Below are 21,482 nucleotides of genomic sequence, written 5' to 3'. Positions count from 1 at the left end.
AATGGGGCATCAGTAAAATATGCAGCACATATCCATATCTACTATATCATCTTGCAGACCTTGGAATTGCTTGTCAGTGTACCAGGGTCATGCTTGGCAACACCCATTCCTGAGATGGGAGACAGAGCTGCCCCCTCTTCCAGAAAAGTTCAAGGATTCTTTGGGGGCTGGGATCTTTAGGTTTCTTAGGGCCCCTCTGCATTCTCACAACAATCTCTCAAGCCAGTCTCTACCTCCTTAAAGTAGTCACTTTTTCTTTTCAGAAATTGTTTCCGATGTCATCTCCTTCCATTAGAAAACGAGAACCCAAATCCAACTTTCCTCCAAGACTGAAAAATACTCATTGTAGGACCATTATTCAGTAACCTGTGCTCAGGGAAATGCAAAGGGAGAGAGGCAGCAAGAGACTTGAGGTTCAATTTCAGGATCACCTACAGAGTATATGCTCTTACTGCTATGTGAACAATAGCTATAAATACTGAGAAAGGAAGAAATATCTTCTCCCCTCTCTTTGGAAGAGAGAGAGAGAGAGAGAGAGAGAGAGAGAGAGAGAGAGAGAGAGAGAGAGAGAGAGAGAGAGAATGAATTAGCAAAAGATGCCTCTCCTTTTAAAATCTATTCCAATAAGCAATTCTTCCTTTTTAGTAGCCTTGATCCATCTACCATAACCCCTAACTCCATCATGAGTATAAAGAAACCAAAAAGAGGTTGCTACATTATCTTAATATGAAAGCACCTCATCATTTTTTTTACCTCATGACTTATTTTATTCTGAACTTAAATGAAACAAATATTTCCATAATATAATAGAATACTATTAGAGAATAATCCCTCCTCTCCCCCCTTCCCAAGTGGCAAACAATCTTATATGGGGCTTACATGTATGATCATGTAAAACATCACCATACTTGTCACTTTGTACAAGCAAACTTAATCATAAAAAAATGTAAGAATATGGAAAATAGCATGCTTCAGTCTGTTCCATCAATATCACTTCTTTCTTTGGATGTGGATAGTATATTTCATCAATAATCCTTTGATATTGTCTTGGATCACTGGATTGTTGAGAATAGTCAAGTCTTTCATAGTTCTTCATCAAACAATATTGCTGTCTCTATGTACAGTGTTCTCTTGGTTCTGCTCACTTCCCAATACATCATTTCATACATGTCTTTTTCCAAACTTTTCTAAAGACATCCTGCTTATCATTTCTTATTGCACAATAATATTCCATCACCATCATATACCACAGTTTGTTTAGCCATTCCCCAATTGATGAGCATTCCTTTGATTTCCAATTCTTAGCCACCACAAAAAGAGCTGCTATAAATATTTTTGTATAAATAGGTCTTTTTCTCTTTTGGGGGATGTTTTTGGGATATAAACCTAGTAATGGCAATCCTGGATCAAAGCATATGTACAATTCTATAGCCCTTTGTGCATAATTCCAAATTGCTCTCCAGAATGGGTTTGATCTTTTCACAACTCCACCAACAGTGGATTAGAGTCCCAGCTTTCCCACATCCCCTCGAACAACCAATATTTTCCATTTTTGTTATATTTGCCACTCTGATAGGTATGAGGTGTTACCTCAGAGTTGTTTCAAGTTGCATTTCTCTGATCAATAATGATCTAGAGCATTTTTTCATATGATTATTGATAGCTTTGATTTCTTTGTCTGAAAACTGCCTGTTCAAATCCTTTGAACATTTATCAATTGGGGAATGACTTGTATTTTTATAAATTTAGTGCAGTTCTTTATATATTTGAGATATGAGGCCTTTACCAGAGATATTTTTAAAAATTCTTTCCCAGTTTTCTACTTCCTTGTAATCTTATTACATTAGTTTTGTTTTTGCAAAAGCTCTTTAATTTTATATAATCAAAATAATCTATTTTATATTTAATTTTATTCTCTATATCTTCTTTGGTCCTAAATTCTTCTGCTGTCCATAAAGCTGACAGACAATTCCATACTCCTTTAATTTTCTTATGGTATCATCCCTTATGTATAAATCATCTAACCATTTTGACCTTTTTTTAGTATACAGTGTGAGACATTGGTCTGTACCTAGTTTCTGCCATACTGTTTTCCAGTTTTCCCAAGCAGTTTTTGTTAAATAATGAATTTTTGTTCTAAAATCTTGGATCTTTGGGTTTATGATATATTAGATATTAAGGGCCTCTGGGTACCTCAGAAGTTTTCTGGGGTACATCAAAGAACCTTCTCCTTGAAAAACTAAACCAAAGGACAGACACACCTAAAGAGATAAGTGGCACTAGATCAGGACTGAGTTAGCCCCAGGACCACCACCCTTCATTCCAGTCTCCCAAACCCCTTGGGGAGATAAGATTAGGTATGGCTGCCACCATTGTGACATGGGGAGGACAGAGATGGCTTGAGACATCCAAAGCTGCCCCTCACCAACTTCCCCCAGCCACCACCAGTGGGGGATGGTTCTCCCCCATTAAGGGAACTTTCCAGTCAGATGATCACCGTCATCCATCCTCTATAAAAGGATTTCCCTGTCTCCTGCTCCAGGAGATAGGTATCTCAGAGAGCCATGCCTCTGTGCCATGCCTTGTACCCATGAGAAGGAGTCAAAAGACTTCTCTCTTGGTTTCCTTTTCCCTAGCACCTAAATAAACTATTCTTTTGTTCTAATTGGATTTGTGTGCAAGAGGGTATAATTATTTAAAGAGGAATTCCTAAGAACCCCTATCCCAAACCCCTACTATCTTCCCCATAGTGTAGTTTCTATCTATTCTATTCCACTGATCTACCTCTCTATTTCTTATCACTAAACTGAAGCTGTTCTTTTCATATTCACAAGCATCTCCTAATTACCAAATCTAATCTTGTTTTATCCATCCTTGGTCTTTGTATTTGACACTGTTGACCTCCCTCTCTTTCTAGATACATACACTAGCACCTCATCATTAAGCAAGAGTACATGTGTCATTGAATATAATCAGGGTAACTCAGATCAGCTTTCCATATGTCTGTAGGATGACTTTCATAGGACCATCCTCACGTGGACTCAATGGAATATTCTCTAATGTAACCTTCAGATACATTTACACAAAGTAAATGATTTTCTGTCCTAGAAGAGGTGAAATGATTAAGTAATCTATCTTTATTCTAAAAGTTATTAGGAAACAATTGTATTCATTGAAAGAATAGAGGAAATAATTTAAAGAGGAAGAAAAGAAGGAAAAGGAAGTGAAGAGACAAAAAAGAATGACATAAGGTTGGAGAGTAGGAAAATGTGGAGGCTGGGGAGGAAAGGAAGAAGGATTGATGGATAGTTGGAGTTAACTGATGGGTATGAGGCTTTTCCTAAAGAAAGAAGAGATGGTACATCTTGGGGTAAATCAGCTTTGTATGCTCTAGCAGAATATGACAGATATCCATAGGAGTGGTATTTGGTGCCATTCACCTAAATTATACACTGAAGTGGCTATTACTCAACCTGACGTAAGCAAAAGAGTTTCAGAGTCCTGAAGGATCTCTGTTTCCACCTGTCCACCTAGTTAAATCCAAAATGAAAACAAATTACATCTACAACATAAATAATATACCTAACATTCATCCTTTCTTTAAAGACTTCCACTGAGGGAGAATTTTCTACCCACTCTTTCTCCAGGTAGCTCACTCCACTCATGGTTATCTTGAATGTTTAAAAAGTTCCTCCTTATATCAAGAGGAAATTTGCCTTTTCCCATTTTCCTCCCTTTGCTTCAAGGTCAGTTCTCTCAGACCAAACAGAAAATGTCTAATCCCTCCTCAACATGAAAGCCCTGCCACTACTTAAAAATAGCTATTATCAATTCCCTACATCCAAAAGTCTTAACACCTCCTTATCATTCAATACTATGCCTCTCACTGCTTTCTTGACCGCTATAGAGCATTCTGGATTCATATTTAGAATTCAGCTGAAAAAGTTCCCAAGATTCTTTCCCCTTTATAATATGTTCTAAACTTTCATGAGATATAGAAGTCAAGTTCACTTGTCTATAGTTTGTGGATTCCATTTTTCTCCATTTTGAAAACTGATGCATTTGCCTTTCTCTAATACAACATCTATTACTCTCTATGATCTTTCAAAGATGGTTCACTGGTCTGAAGCTATGTATCCAGAATGTGACAAAAATCATCCCAAGGCTTATAAAATCTGACATCTCCAGCCTCTTCTTGGTGGCTCAAGTGAGGAAGGGGGAGAATAATACTCTCATTATGAACCAAGAATGCTAAAGAATATGAAATACTAAATAAACACAGATGAGTGAGTACATGTGCCCCCATACATACAAACATATGATCTTTAGTGAAATTTTCAAGATTAAAGGTAGGACAGTAAGGAGAAAAGGGGAGATATGGAAAGTGGATGGTAGCTGGCTAAGAAGAGATTCTAATTCATGGATCATAAACTAAAATATAAGAAAACTGGCTTCATGATCAGGAATGGAGTACACATAACAGGGCTAGTAAAGAACATATTTTCCTGGATCCTTGAGAATCTAATCAGGGGGGCTTTAAGCTAAAAAAGAATGAGGAAGGAGACTATTGTTGACATAGATCTATTATGTCTAAGGAGAATAGCAGGTATAATATATAAGGAAGAGTAGCAGAAAAGAGGATGAGTAATTCATGAGATAAAGTATCTAAGAAGTGAACAAGAAATGAAACTACTTCATCTCATACCTTAGATGTTTATATACAAAATATGGTCTATAAACAAGATGAATTAGTGGTGTTCAAGCAAGGTGGCACTTTTAACCTCATAGGAATCCCAGTAAGATGAAACATTGGAAATATGCCTCTAAACATGTTGCCATTATTGGAAAGCAGTAGAATGGGAAAGAAAAGTATTAGAATGGTTCTCCATTAGACAATCACAAAGGAATCTGATGAGGAAAACATAATTGAGAACATTTGGAATAGGATCAATCAAGGGAGGGACAGAATTGATATTGTACAAAACTCCTGGACAAAAGAATTACAGGAGGACTTAAGAAAGCTAATTACTCTTTTAGCATAGAGACAAGAGCCTCAATGATTATCTGAGACCTCAGCTATCCAGATGACCAAGTTCTGAAAAGAAAGAGACACTCAGAAACAATCTGTTTTTGCTCTCCTTTGTTTTCCCAGGCACTTAGCACACTGCCTGACACATATAGCATGTGCTTAATAAATACTTGGTAACTGACTTAACTTAATGATAATTTCATCTTTAAAATGTGTAAAGACCAACGAGGGAAACTCCTATTCGAAACGCAATTCTGACCAACCATGAGAAACTGACTGCTGAAAAAGAAATTCTTCAGAGAACATTACCAAACTATCATGGAACTGATGGTAGGGAAAGAGAAAAAAGCTGGGCATTTTTTGATGTGGATCTTATGTCCAGGGAAAGGAAAGAGGAAGGCTAAGTAGGCTCACAGAGACTAATGTTTTACAGAGGAAGACAGTTCAAAACAGATTAGCCCTGTAAAAGATAAAAGTGTATAGACATAAATTGAAATTATTTCAGTGAAGAAGAAAAGGAAGATCTGCATAAAGATACCCAATATGAATTCAAAAGAAATTCAATTGTCAAGTTGAGATTTTTAAAAAGACATACACAGAAAATGAAATCAAGCAAGGAAGTGTAAGAATGGAGAGGAGACGCAAAACAAAGAATCAGCTGAGTCAGTCACCAAGAATTTATTAAGTATTTATTATGTGAAAAACACTGTGCTAAGCACAGGGATACAAAGAGATACAAAAACAGTCCCTCCTTTCAAGGTATTCATTACCTAATTGGGTAGAGACAAAGTAAAAACAACTATGGCAAAACAAGTTACATACAAGTTAAATTGGAGATCATCTCAGGTGTTAAATTCTAATATTAAGTGGAATTGACAAAAGCTTTTTTCAGAGGGTGGGATTTTAGCTGAGACTTGAAGGAAGTCAAGGTAAGGGAGAACATTCCAGGAAGGAGGGAAAGCCAGGGGAAATGTCTGGAGTCAGGAGATGGACTTTCTGGAGAAGAGCATATCAAAGAGAAAAGGGTGACTGATAGTGTTAAAGGAGAAGTGAAGACAGATGAATGATAAAAGGCCATTAGACTTTGTGATTAAGAGATCCTTGGTAACTAAAGAGAGCTGATTCAGTTTAATTTTGAGGTCAGAAGCTAGACAGCTGAGACTGAAGATGAGAGTGAAAGGATGGTTTTCTCTATGAGAAAGAGTAGGGATGAATGCTAAGGACAATAAAAAGTAATTCTTGGACCATGTTGGGAGTAAAAAGAAGATCAAAGAAGAAATATGAATGTGGTTGACATGAATAAAATGATCACAGAGAATGATGGTAAGTGGTATGAACTATTCAACTCTTATTTTGATTTTCCCTTCCAAGAAGAATGAACTCTGAACTTGGAAGAGTAGAACAAAAATTGTTAATAGGGAGCTTAAGTTCTAGGTGAAAAATGAGATGGTAAGAGAACATTTACCTGCCCTTATCTAATTCAACTAAACCAAGTAAATGTCAACAAATAGTTACTAAGGACCCCCAAAAGGCAACTTAGAGAACATCAATAACCACCAGTCTATATACCTACTCTCCCATCTACACTAAATCTTTGTGAAAAGCTATCTACACAAAAATCAAGGTCAGTCTTGAAGGTATTAGGTATTAGTAGGAAAAAGCAAGCTTTTCCAAGTTATTCTCAATAATGGACCACATCTTTACCATTTCATTTATTGCAAATGAATCTGGAGAAAGTCCCGCAATCACCCTTATTCAATCCACAGCTAATTGATGTTATTTAATATCAATTGGGTCTTCACTACAGCAAGAAATCCTTTTACTTAATTGATTCTCTATGCAATTCACAACAGTGACTTACAAACCTTCTCCTCTCTCCACAAGATTCCACCTGCACCCCTTCCACCCTTTGCTTCACACTTGTTTTGCTGAAAACAAAATTGAAGCTATCTGAGAATTCCATCTTTTCCCTTCCTCATCTTCCTCACCTCACAGTCCCTTGACATTATATCCCACCATTTCCTCTTTTACTCCAGTCTCTCCTGAAAAGTTGGCCCTTCTCTTCACAAGCGTCAATCAATGCCTGTAAGCCCTCACATGTTCTTCATCTAATAGTCCCCATTATTATCTCTTCCTCTCTCTCATTTCCAACCTCAATCTATTGTCTCCTACCCTGCTACCTTAAAACATGCTCAAGTTTCTCCATCCTAAAAAACAAACAGAAACAAAAATACCTCTTGTTACATCCTCCCTTTCTCATACAAATTCCTTGAAAAAGGAGTCTACAATTTGTTTAAACCCCTGTCATCTAGTTTCCCATCTGATCACTAAACTGAAACATTGATTTCATAGTTCAAAAGATTGTCTTTTTCAGAAAAATCATGCCTCCTCCATCTTATATTTGTGAAGTTGATTTTTTAACCCAAGTATAATGCTTTGCATTTATACCTATTGAATGTCATCTTATTAGATTTAGGCTATCTAGCCTTTCTTGACTTTTTTGAATCTTGACTCTGTTATAAATTATTTTAGCTTATCTGCAAATCTGATGAGTGTTATTTGTGACTTTATTAAAGTCACTGATGTGACTGATATGAATGTTAAACAGCAGTTCATTTATGTTGATTCTTTGTGTCCAGCCATTCAAATACCTCTCAGACCATCTAACTGCATTACCATCTAGCCAGAAGTGTGCAACACAGATGTGGCTTTCTAAGTCAATATGCAGCCCACAAGTATCCTTATGTATGATTTAGTGGCCCACATTTCTATTTGACTTTGTCACCTCTAAATAATTCACATCTCTTCATATCTTCCTCAAGCAGAGTATAAGATACTTCATCAAGTGCTGTGCTAAAATCAAGCTATATCCACAAAAGTGCCCACATCTGCTTTGGGAAGTCAAATTAGTCCATCATTTCCCTTAATTCTTACCTAGCCTTTAAATACTGAATGGGTGTTGTTTCAGATCAACTGAGACTTGGGAAAGACCTTAGTTTAAAAAGGCCAGGGTCTCCTACTGCATCCAGGACCATCACCAGTCATCCTAACCTGTCTTGCCACTGGACTCCAATGACTTTGGAGGAGAGAGTGAGGTTGATGACTTTGCACAGCTCTGCTTCACTTAAATTCAAATCAATTGTAAGTCAAGACATCACCGCCACCACCACCCCCCCACTCCCATTCATTGGTGCTCTTTGAGAATGAAGGATGAACAAAACCCACAACAATCCCTAATCTACCAGTTTAGTAGTACTGTTGTTTGTTTGTTTGTTTTTTCCAGAGGTGTGGGGAAGGGGGCTAAGGTTATCAAGAATAGATGTTGTGGGGGCAGCTAGGTGGCACAGTGGATAGAGCACCAGCCCTGGATTCAGGAGAACCTGAGTTCAAATCCATCCTCAGACACTTAACACTTACTAGCTGTGTGACCCTGGGCAAGTCACTTAACCCCAATTGCCTCACCAGAAAAAAAAGAAAAAGAAAAAGAATAGATGTTGTTATTCTTGATCTTGTTCATGGGAGGTGAGTTGGGGAAGAAGGTGTTTAAAGCTAGGGTAATTAGATTAGTAGATCAGGAAAATAAAGACACAATATGCTCTTTTGGTAGACAATATAAAGAAATATGGATTCAATGATAGTATAATTGGCTGCAGAATCAGTTGAATGATCAGACCCAAAGAATAATGTCATAGGTTGATACTAATATAGATGGTGGGCACTTTTGAAAAACTCCAAGAATAAGACCTTGGCTCTATGATATATATATATTTGGGGGGGGGCAATTAGGGTTAAGTGACTTGCCCAGGGTCACACAGCTAGTACACGTCAAGTGTCTGAGGCTGGATTTGAACTCAGGTCCTCCTGAATCCAGGGACAGTGCTTTATCCACTGTGCCACCTAGCTGCCTGCTATATATTTTTTAATCAGTGACTTTGATGAAGACTTAGAATGTATGTTTGTCCCATTCACTCATGACTAAAACCTAGCTAAGGCATTGGATGATAGAACCAGGATCCAAAAAGATCTTACCAGGCTAGAACTAATAGAATAAAATTTAATTTAATTGAAGTAGCTATACTTCTGTACTTGCTCTTAAAAATGACCTTTGTAGGATATGAACAGGCAGTTTTCTGATGAAGAAACCAAAGCTATCTATTCCCATATGAAAAAATGCTCTAAATCTCTAATGATTAGAGAGATGCAAATTAAAACAACTCTGAGGTACCACCTGACACCTATCAGATTGGCTAAAATGACAAAAAGGAAGATAATAAATGTTGGAGAGGCTGTGGGAAAATTGGAACACTAATGCATTGTTGGTGGAGCTGTGAGCTGATCCAACCATTCTGGAGAGCAATTTGGAATTATGCCCAAAGGGCTATAAATCTGTGCATACCCTTTGACCCAGCAATACCACTTTTAGGTCTTTTGCCCAAAGAAATCATGGAAGGGGGAAAGGGACCCACATGTACAAAAATATTTATAGCTGCTCTTTACGTGGTAGCAAGGAATTGGAAGTTGAGGGGGTGCCCATCAATTGGGGAATGGCTGGACAAGTTGTGGTATATGAATACAATGGAATACTATTGTGCTGTAAGAAATGATGAGCAGGAGGAGTTCAGAGAAACCTGGAGGGTCTTCCATGAGCTGATGATGAGTGAGATGAGCAGAACCAGAAGAACATTGTACACAGTATCATCAACATTGAGTGTTGACCTACTGTGATGGACTATATTCTTCTCACCAATGCAATGGTACAGAAGAGTTCCAGGGAACTCATGATAGAAGAGGATCTCCAAATCCAAGAAAAAAAAAAGAAAGAAAGAACTGTGGAGTATAGATGCTGATTGAACCATATTATTTCTTTTGTTTTGGGTGCTGTTGGTTTTTTTTTCTATTTTGAGGTTTTGCATCACTGCTCTAATTTTTTCTCTTGTAACAGGATTAATGCAGAAATAGGATTAATGTTATTATGTGTATATATATATGTGTGTGTATATATATGTATACGTATAGAGATATATAGATATAACCTATACCAGATTACCTGCTGTCTAGGGGAGGGGGGAGGGAGGGGAGGGAGGGAGAAAAATCTGAAATTGTAAAGCATGTACAAACAAAAGTTGAGAACTATCTTTACATGTAATGGAAAAAATAAAATATCTCATTAAAAAAAAATGACCTTTGTAGTTACAGAACAAAGGAGGCATATATGAACAATACCTGGTGGAGGCAGGTGAGGAAAAAAAAAGGGATCTTAGTGTGAGTCAACAGTATAAAATGTCATCTGGAAAAAAAAAAAGAAAAGGAAAAAAAAAGCTAATTCAATCACCCTCTTTTTGTTATAGAAATGGGTAGGGGTAGAAGGGCCTTATAGTAAGCATAAACTATCAAAGAGTTGATATGTGGTTAGTTGAGTTCTACTGGATTTTTTTGTTTATTTTGTTACAAAAGAAAGCTGATTGCCAAGAATGGAGGGAGAAACATATCCAGAAATGACGGCTATATATTAATAAAAGGCTTTATTAAAATTTTTAAAATAGATTTAAAAGCAATTGTTTTTTTAAAAAAGCCCAAAAGGTCCTAGGCTACATTAATACACACACACACACAGACATACACACACACATACGTGTGTGTGTGTATGTGTGTGTGTGCAAGCTAACAGTTTGGGTATAATCTGCTCTGGTCAGGCTACATCTGGAGTACCCTATTTCGGTTCTTTCTAGGTGCCATATTTTAAAAAGGATATTGACAAGCTGGAGAGAGTCCATAAGAAAGCAAACAGGATGATGAGAGGCCTAGAGGCTATGCCACAGGAGGTTTGACTGAAGAAACTGAAATGTTTAGCATGAAAAAGAAACTGCAGAGGGAAAACATACCTCAGGGACATACATCAGAGGATATTCAAATAACTGAAAAGCTTAGAGATGGAAAGAGAATTGACTTGTTCACCATGACCCTGACCTAGGAGCAATGGGTAGAAATTTCAGAAGAGAAGATTTAGGCTTTGATTTAAGGGAAAACTTTCTAACAATTAAATCTTTCCAAATGTGGGATGTGTTTGTCTAGGAAACTCAATTAAATTTCACTTCAACAAGCATTTATTAGGAATATGTTATGTGCAAGCATGGGATAAATGAATTAATTACTCTTCCACCCGTCCAATTTCACCCTTTCCCCCCACACATGAACCACAGAGACTGATTTCATCAAGTTTCCTGAGGTTGGCAGTTTCAAGTGAGCCTTCTCTCCTTCCTTGCCTAATAACCCTTAGCAAATCTCCTTGTCTTGTACCAGAAACTTTTCCAACATGTTTGTATAACAGAGACCCTCCCCCTCATTAGAAAAAGCCCTGATTCAAGGCATGTTGATTCTATTTTATTTTGTACCAGCCATTTTGCTGTAAATGACCCCTAGGGAACTGAACACTAGCTTCAACAGCTAGTGTCCCTCACTGTGTCCTTTTTGCCTCTTGTACATACAAAAAAACCCCAAAACTCAGTTGAAGGTGTAATAATCAAGAGTCCTAATAAGTTGTCCTTCTAGTCTGACCCAATGGGTAGATTTAATTGATTTAGTGAGATCTGCTATATTTGGATAACTCCCTTCTCTAACTCTTATGGCTAAGAATAAACAATTTTCTCAAACAAATATACTATTCTTTTTTGTGTTTTATGAATAGCATCTTTCTTTTCTTTGTTTTGCACAATGTTACTTTGAATAATGTTTAGCTTATGAATGCTGCTTCAAAAATGTGTATATAAGAAAATTCTTATGTCAGGCTCAGGGTGGATGCTTTCCATTTTGATATCTACCCTGATAGCTTTTTGCTTCACTCTTAATTGACTTCTTACTGCTATTATCCGACCCCAACCTCAAGAATCCAGATTACTGAGTAACAACCCTCTTGGGTCCCCCCTCCCAAAATTCCACTACACAAGGCACTGTGTATTGGGGGATACAAAGCCAAAAAATAAACAAAGAAACAAAAAACAACAGTCCCTATCTCAGGGAGCTTACATTATATCAGCAGGAAAAAGCATAAACATCAATAAACACTATTTAGTTTTGAGGCCGGAGAGTTGCTGGATTCCCCATCACAGGAGGTGGCATTATAGAAGGGATTCTTATTCAAATACAGACAGAAATTGGAGGTTCCTTCCAAATATGAATTCCTTTAATCCACCTCTCAGTTCCACACATTTTCTCTAGCTGTCCCCCAAGCCCAAAATATACTCTCTCCTCAATTCTACTTACTGCCTTCCCTGGCTTCCTCTAAATCCCAACTAAAATGACATCCACAGGAAGCCTTTCCCAATCTCTCTTAATCCTAGTGCCTTAGCTTTCTTTTTTTGTTTTCCCTTTCTTATTTCCTATTTATCCTGTATATAGCTTGTTTGTACATAGTTTGTGGTGTCCTCCATTAGACTGTGAGCTCCTTGAGGGCAGGGGCTTTCTAGTACAGTTCCTCACACATAATACATGCTTATTAAATGTTTATTGACTCCCTGATTGACTGTGATTGTGATAGTTCCTTATCGATCTGATGTCAAAATGACCCAGATATTCAAAGAAAGCCAGTTTTTATAGAATCCTTCCCTCTTTTTCTTCACTTGGTCTAGTTTCTTTTTCTTTTACTTCTTACTAGATCTCTATGTTGGGGGCGGGGGGGGGGGGACGGGGGACTTGTGACCTGGATGGGGGAAGTGGGGCTAGTTCATCCAAAGAACTGGAGACTCATCATGAATCTTGTAAATTAAAAAGAGATTTCTTAGGAGAGAGGAATATATGGCCAGGAACAGAACATCATGGTGACTGTCCCACTGGAGTAAGAGAAGGCCTGGTCTTTTGCATCTTTACAAAACAAAGGGGAGGGAAATACAAACAATGGGGAGGGGATTTGGGAAGAATGGGGCATCAGTCAGATATGCAGCACCCACCCATATCATGCACATCATCTTGCAGACTTTGGTATTGCTCATCAGCTACCAGGGTTGCCTTATTCCTGAGGTGGGAGACTGAGCTGCTTTTCCCTTGGGAAAGTTTTAAGGATTCCTTGGGGATTGGGATCTTTAGGTTTGGGGGGGTCACACTGCATTCCCACAACACCTGTCCTTTGGTCCTGCAGACCAAGAACGTGATTTCTAGGAGTCTGCTTATTACAACAAATTCCCACCACTCCAATACAATCTGGGTCCCTGGTATAATTCTTTTTGCTGATATTTTTGCCAGTAGCTCAGGAAAGATAGTTAAATCTTCCTAAGCTGTGTTGAGTAGTATGGTATTGCTGTCTTCAGAGTATTTGAATTTTAAAAGGGTTAGAGAGGGCTAAGATTTCCCCTGAAATTAAAATCATTTTGTGGTTGCTTTTCATTTCCCATACTTGTTTTCCCTGCTGCAATAACTTACGTGGAAGAGGTAATTTAAAGGTATTGGCAAAACTGTCTGAAGGTGCCCTTACCTGTTTTAATAATCGTGCAATATTAGTGCACCATTATGGTCCATATGCGAGCCTTACCTCCTGTGATCTGGATACTACACTTCTATTAAGGCAGCCTCAGATTAAATTAGAATTTTTAGCCACTGCATCACATTGATGGCTCAATTGTGTTTGTGGTCAACTGAAATCCCCAGGTCTTTTTTCAAAGAAATTGCTGTCAAACTAGATCTTCCCCTACCTTTCTTGCATTCAAGAAAAAAGAAAACTAAATGCTACAGTGGAGATTCAAGTCTGTCAAATTTTGTTGGTTTCAGCCCATTAGTTTAGCTGTTTCAAGCAGCAAGATATATTAGAATGTTGTTTCTGGAGTCCAAAAACTTGTGTTCCAATTCTGCCTTCTCTTCTTATTGCCCATGTGGCCTAGGGCAGGTTTGGTTCTCCTCTCTAACTTCAGTTTTCTCTTTGATAAAAGAAAGGGTTTAAACAAGAGGATCTGAAAATTCCCTTCCAGCTCTATGTCCTATGGTTAACAAATATGAACCCCTTTTGGGTAAAGCAAGATTCAGGCAATCTTCTTTAAATAGTAGCTTTTCCCCCATTCCTCAAGAACTTCATGTGAGAACAGCTGGAGGACCTTCCTGATCTGAATGGATATCATTATGTTTCAAGTTTAAATAAGAGAAGTATTTAATACTATTTACTCAGGCTAAGCAAATTTATACTATGCTTGACTAGAAGGCTCCAGACAAGCACAGAGATTTTTACCAAATAAATTACAATTCTTTTCTGTTACTATCTCAGCCTCCTGACCCCACTCCCTCAACTTTTCATCTACAGCTGCTTCAAATGTTCTGTAACTGGGTCTGGGAACACTGGTTGGGGGGAGGGGGTTAGGAGGCATATTAAAGAACATTCAATTATATCCTGGACATAAGGAACAAGTAAAACAAATGTAATATACTGTCACAAGATTTGAATCTAATTTTCTGCTATGCTCTCCAGCCCTCATCTTCAACTGTGAATATGTGCCTATTCTCACTGCCACTCATCAGGATTGATTTGCCTAAATCTGCAGAACTGCCTTTCCTACAATATTTATCTTTGTTCTATGCCTTATATTTGTCTTCTGTATGAATCCTGTTTTCATGTAGGATTGCCCTTATCCCTATATATTAAATACCATTTTTCCCATACAGTCCCTCACATCATTGCTATTGCTTAAGATTATAGCTTGATTTTCCTTTCCCAGTTCCATAAATGACAAATTCGTGTGCAGCACCTGCCAAATTTAGGGTATCGTCTAAGGTCAGAACAAGGGCAGTACTGGGGACTCAGCAGGTAGATGTTAAATTGCCCACTCACAGCTTTGAACTTCCTCAAGGTCACCAAGAAAACTAACACCCGGCATAACTTTGGCAAGCTTGGCTTCATCACTCATCATACTTTTCTGCCTTATCATTAACTCCACACTGGTATAATCATGTGACTCCTTATGTCAGATGCCCCAATGCTTACTGTCTGTTAACTCACATGCAGATGGATGCTGGGCATCCAGGATCCTGATTAGATGCAGTAGCTGGCAGACAACTCAGGTAGTCAGGTCAGAACACCGAGTGTGAATATCAAGAAATGAGACCTCTTACATAAACCACACACATAAATCATCCACACATGCATAGGTTATGAGTCAGTTCAACATTAAGACAGGTAATGGGGTGTAATTGAAAGAGTGCTAGATTTGGAATCGAGAAAACCAGGTTTTGAGGCCTGGCTCTGTCACTGACTAACTATATAGCTAGTAGACAGCTATTCAGCACAGCAGAACACTTGGGCATGGAGTCAGGAAGACATGAGTTCAAATCCAGCCTCAGACACATACGGACTGTGTGACCTTTGGCAAATCAACTCCTATTTACCCCATTTTCCTTAACTGTAAAATGGAGATAATAATAGCACTTTCCTCCCAGAGCTGATGTGAGCATCAAATCAGATTCTGCTTGTAAAGTACTTAGCAAAATGCCTGGTTTTTGCTTAATAAATACTTTTTCCTTCCTTCCTTCCTCTATCAACTTGGACAAATCACCCAAACTCTCTGAGCCTCAGTCTCCTCATCTGTTAGATGGGGTCATTGTGCAGAATGTGTTCCATGTGCTTTAAAGTATCATATACACATTAGACATCGTTACTGCGATCATTAATTTAGCCATCTAACTTGTCTGTGATTTTTATTGATTTAAGCTATTTATTTTAGTATATATAGGATTACAGACTTTTAGAAAATGAATAGACTTCAAAAAACATCAACAATCAACAAGTATTTTTAAAGTGCCTACTAAGTTCCAGGTGGCAATGGGGATACAAAGATAAAAGCAAGATTGATCCTACCCTTAAGGACCTTACCTTGTAAAAGGGGAGACAATAGGCACATACATGTATATTTGTAAATGTTGTATACAAAACATATAGAAAACAGATGAAATAAGTTTTGGGGAAAAGGCTGAGAGGAGCAGGAAAGTTCTCATACAGGAAACAACACTTAAGTTGATGGAAAGCAGGAATTCCAAGAGAAGGTGAGAATGGCGTGAGGTCCATGCCTGAAGGACAGCCAAATTGGATGTAGAATGTAGCTTATGAGAAACAGCACAAAGGTCAATTTAACTGTACCCTAAAGAGAGGAGGGGAGAGTCCTGTGTAATAAGTCAGGAAAAATAGATTAGGACTTCATTTTGGAGGAGTTTTTAAACTTTTTTGCATCATGAAAAGTTTTGTCAGTACAGTGAAACCTAGAGACTCCTCTTTAGAATAAGGTTCTTACATATTTTAAAGAAAATATATAGGATTGCAGAGGTAATCCGTTATAATGAGATTTAATTATTTAAAATTTTTTTTGAAACCCAGTTCATGAACCCCAGGTTAAGAATACATCCTTGTCCACATGATGGTCAAAAAATGGTAACAACCAATGTTGGAGGGGTTGGAGGATAATTGTGTGAGATTTAAAATTGGTTACTAGAGCATTAATTTCCCCTCTTTAACCTTTCCCTTAATTTATCTCCCAGACTAGTAAATGGAAGAAACCTCTGGTTTAGAGCTTTTATTGTGTGGTAGTTACCAGGTGATGTTGATTAGAGGGATAGAAAAGCAGAAATACAAAACAAATAGTCTTAAATCTAAGCTTAGTCTATATTCTGTATAAAACTCACCAAAAGCCCAAGGCCACCTTTGGGGAGAGAGAGAGAGACCAAGTCAAGCACGTGCTGCTAATGGCGAGCCAGGCCATGTCCAACTCCAGTCCGCGTCTGTCTGTGTGTCAAGCCAGCATCGGACCAGGAGAGCAGGCAAGAGATCCCACTTCTGTTCTCTCCTTGCCCTTTAAGCTCGCACCCCAGAAGTGGAGTGCTCAGCAGCTGGGCTGGCGTGCATAGCCCATGCACGGCCGCCATCGGTCTCCTCCCCGAAAGGGTGATCCTTTAAAAACTGGCGTCTTTCCGTATTCACTAACCGACTGTTAAAAACTTTTTACCACAATTGGAACAATAATACATTTTTGGTTGAGCTGCAAAATTGTATGGACATTTTGGAAAGAAATTTGGAATTATGCAAATAAAATGACTACATTGTGTTATCCTTTGAACCAGAAATTCCCTTAATAGGCTTATAGCCTAGTTTTTGTGAAAGCAAAAAAACAAAGTAGATACCCATCAGTTTGGTAATGTATAGACAAACTGTGGCATAGAAATATAATGAAACATCATTGTACTGAAGGAAATTAATAATATCATAAAAATAGAAAAGCATGGAAAATCTATATCAACCAATGTGAAGTGAATAAGCAGAGCCCAGAAAACAATGTGAATGACTAAAACAATATAAAGAAAAATAACAGCCACATAAAAATCAAAAGAGAATCTGGCAAAATTATATCTAGAATGTCTCAAATGAAGAAATATGAGAGAATTCTCCTTTATGAAGGTGGGAGGTCCACAGGTTTTGCACATTGCATGTGTTTTTGGACTTTTTCAATGCATTGATCAGTTGTGCTAATTTGTTCCCCTTCATTTCTTTTTTTTTTTTTGTCTTAAAAATATTTGTTATATTGGAAAGCTTTCTGAGAAGGGGAAGGAAGGGAAGGAATAAACTAAGATGATGTAAAAAAAAGACATGGATAAAATCTTATTCAAAAAAGGCATTGGAGTTCATTATGGTGGGACAGGGTGACATGGTTATACCTGAATTTTAGGAAAAATCACTTTGGTGGCTGGATGGTAGATGGATTAGAGTGAAGAAAGACTCAAGGCAAGGAAACCAGCTAGGGCACTATTTCTACAGCTGTAGTCAGAGATGATGAGGACAGGAATTAAGGTAGTAGCTATGTAAGTTGAGAGAAAATGAGGGCTGTAAAAAATTTCATGGATATAGAAACAGAATTTGATAATGGATCGTATATATGAGGTGAGTGAAAGTTAAAAGAGTTAAGAATATTACCACAAGTTTGAAAGTATGAGTAACTGGAAGAATGCTTTTTTTTTTTCAAGACAAACAGGAAAGTTTAGAAGAGAGAGTCTGGGGCAGAGAAGGAGGAAGATAAGGAATTCTGTTTGAACATGTTGAGTTTGAAGTGCCTAAGGGACATTTAATCCAAAATATTCAATAGGCAGCTGGTGATTCAGGACTGAAGCTCAAGAGAGAACCTAGCATTGGATGTATAGGACTGGAAGATATCTACATAGAGATGAGGTCATGAAGTACAAGAGTAGCTAGAGAAAAAAGAAGAGGTCCTAGGGCAGCATCTTCACATACACCCTAATTTAGAGGCAGAAACTAAGACCCAGAAAAAAGAAAAAAATACTTGCTTAAGGTCATACAGGGATTAAGTAGCAATCTCAATATAGGGTTCAAATTTTCTAACTCCAAATTCTTTCCCCAATACAAGGTTGAAATATCCCATGATTTCACTGGTATGACCAATTCAACAATTCAAATCATAATCTCTTCAAGCCTTTATAAATTGTTATGGACAAAAACATTTAAACTCAAGGACAAACTTTTAGTAATTAACCTACTAAACTTAATTTGAATGGTCCTTAATAACAGATAGATATGTTTCCAATGTGATCCAACATGCTAGAGTTTGAGATCCAATATTATTGTCTCTGAAAATCTGGCCATGACCACAACATGAGAAGGCATCAGAATGTAGCTGAAGAAGAGGAAGTAGAAAGGGGCATCTAGGTGGCACAGTGGATAGAGCACCAGCCCTGGATTCAGAGGACCTGAGTTCAAATTAAGCCTCAGACACTTAACACTCACTAGCTGTGTGACCTTGGGCAAGTCACTTAACCCCAATTGCCACACACACACACACACACACACACACACACAGAAGAAGAGGAAGTAGAATAACTGTTGATATAATTATGGCAAAAGAACTGCCTATAAGAAGTAACAAAAAAAAGACACTTGACACTTACTAGCTGTGTGACCCTGGGCAAGTCACTTAAACCTCATTGCCTTAAAAAGAAATGGAAAAAAAAATTATAGGAAGAGATAATGGATCTCTAACATGGCAACCTTTCACTCAAAACACCTAAGACTATATCTGGCAGTGTAACTACAAAATCAAAGTTGGTTGTTATAACAGCTGAGACATCAGGAAGAGGGAGAAAGTTGTCTTGATTTTCTCCAGCATAATGTGAACAACCTGAAATTCATCATTCACAATATTGTCATATATAGCCCTAATTGCAAACTGTTTATTATTTCCAATCCAATCGATATTTTGACATATGTAGCTAAGCAACTTTCTCCAAAATTTATTAAAAGTGGTTACAACTTGGATTCTACCTGTTATATTGTTGTTGTTGTTGTTATTGTTGCTATTATATGTAATATATAATATATAATACCTAATGGGAGAAATACTTAGTGTCTACTCTTCAAGTTGTCATGGGTCAGTCCTTGGGGAACATGAAGATTCTAGTGTTCCTGTGTATAGTGTTGTGGATATCAAAGGTATCTATAGAAACTTCATACTGCCTTAGGAATGGATGCTGATCCATAATAATGGAAAAATGTTCATAGATGGTCAAAATACATACAAAGTGATCAAGCTGAAGGGCTATACTTCATGGGCCCATTTATTTATCTGTGGCAGATCTAGCAGAAAACATAATGAAGAATTTTAGGAAGGTGCTTCAAATATCTACTATGATTAAGGGCCAATGTGAAATTAAGTACTAATGTACTCCATGTATCTTGGGGCAGAATGGCATTTCAGATGTTGTGAAGATAAACCCTGAAGTTTTATCCATAGAAGGAGACCAATTTAAAGAAAAGTTCTGAAATGTTTTGGGGAATACAAAACAAAATATAATTTTAAAGTCTTTTAATGTTCTGTCACTTTGCTGTCATTGTTGTTTTTGTCCTTCATTTTTTTTTGGTGAGGCAATTGGGGTTAAGTGACTTGCCCAGGGTCACACAGCTAGTTATTTTTAAGTGTCTGAGGCCAGATTTGAACTCAGGTCCTCCTGACTCCAGGGCCAGTGCTCTATCCACTGCACTACCTAGCTGCCCCTGTCCTTCATTCTTGAAGAGGACCATGACATCAGGGTGATGTCATGATTTGTAATGAATTTAAGTGAGGGATGGCTATGAAGTGACTAACCTTACTCTCTCCTCCAGAGCCACCTGGGTCCAGTGGCAAGATACACATTAAGACAATTGGAGATGGCCCCAAATGTTCAAGGCACTTAGGATTAAATGACTTGCCCAGGGTCACACAGGTAATAAGTGTCTGGGGTCATATTTGAATTCAGATCCTCCCAAATATAGGGCCAGTGCTCTATCCACTGTGGCACCTAGCTGTCCCTACTTTACTATCTGGAGAATGTGGCAATGGTTAAGGGATTATATGGAACACACTTTCCAAACAGGTGAAATCCTTCATCTTATTAGTGATTCAACACCAACTATAAAGCAGAAAAGTAAAATCTATGGAGATACTCTAGCCTCTTCCAAATGTTAGAAATGGAGAATAGTAAGATGGCTCCTTGTTTTTGTTAAACCCTTTAATTTGCATATTGATGCTGAATACTACTTGTCTTGTACAGTCATTAAGTGGTTGATGTATAGAGTAGAGGCCTCACCTCATTTATCACTGCCTGTCTTATAGGTGCTGCAATTTTCCTGAGATCCAAAGGGGAACTTTTAGTCCCTTGACACAAAACACTATACAGTAACTCTTTGTTGATGGATTACATTTGCATCCCTCTCCATTAGGCCTCCACAGCATGTCCCCAAGCACAAACTTTTAAGAGGATCTTATTTTGTCTTTGTCTCATATATAGGTGTATATGTTTGTGTCTGTGTGTGTATGTATATATATATGTGTGTGTGTGTGTGTGTGTGTGTGTGTGTGTATACACACATATATACATATATTCATAAATAATGTTTTATATAACATATATAATATATCCTATGTAATCAGATATAATACATGCAATTAGTAGGTAGATATTTCCAAATCTTATAAAAAGATCTAAATGTACAACAATGCAACCAATTCTTCAAATATCATTCTAACCCAAATACTGAATGAACTACAAACAATTGTTTTGTTTTGTTTTCTTTTCTTTTGTTTAAGGGAAGGAGTGATAACCAGTGGGTAACCCTAAGTGCTCCACTGGGACCTACCAATATCAAAAGATCTAGGGAAAGTCTTGGTTCCATACCACATAAAGAAAATGCTAAATTTTTAGTAACCTTATTATTTGGTCCAGATAGAATGCTAACTTGATAGAAACACAGCAAGATGTCAGCGTATTCTCTGAGTGCAGTAAGTCTTATTTCATATTTCAAAAACTAAATTATATTTGACACTTCCTTTAAGAATATCAAGGTAATTTAATGTAAGCCAAACTTACTCCATTGGGTTAGAAAGATGTGGTATTTAAAGAGAATGAAGTCTTCCCCATTATTATTTTTAAAATTGTATGTTTCTTGTTGTGG

The sequence above is a fragment of the Dromiciops gliroides genome, chromosome 4 (genome assembly GCF_019393635.1).
Source record: "Dromiciops gliroides isolate mDroGli1 chromosome 4, mDroGli1.pri, whole genome shotgun sequence".
NCBI classification, from domain to species: Eukaryota; Metazoa; Chordata; class Mammalia; order Microbiotheria; family Microbiotheriidae; genus Dromiciops; species Dromiciops gliroides.
This window is presented reverse-complemented; position numbering follows the sequence as displayed.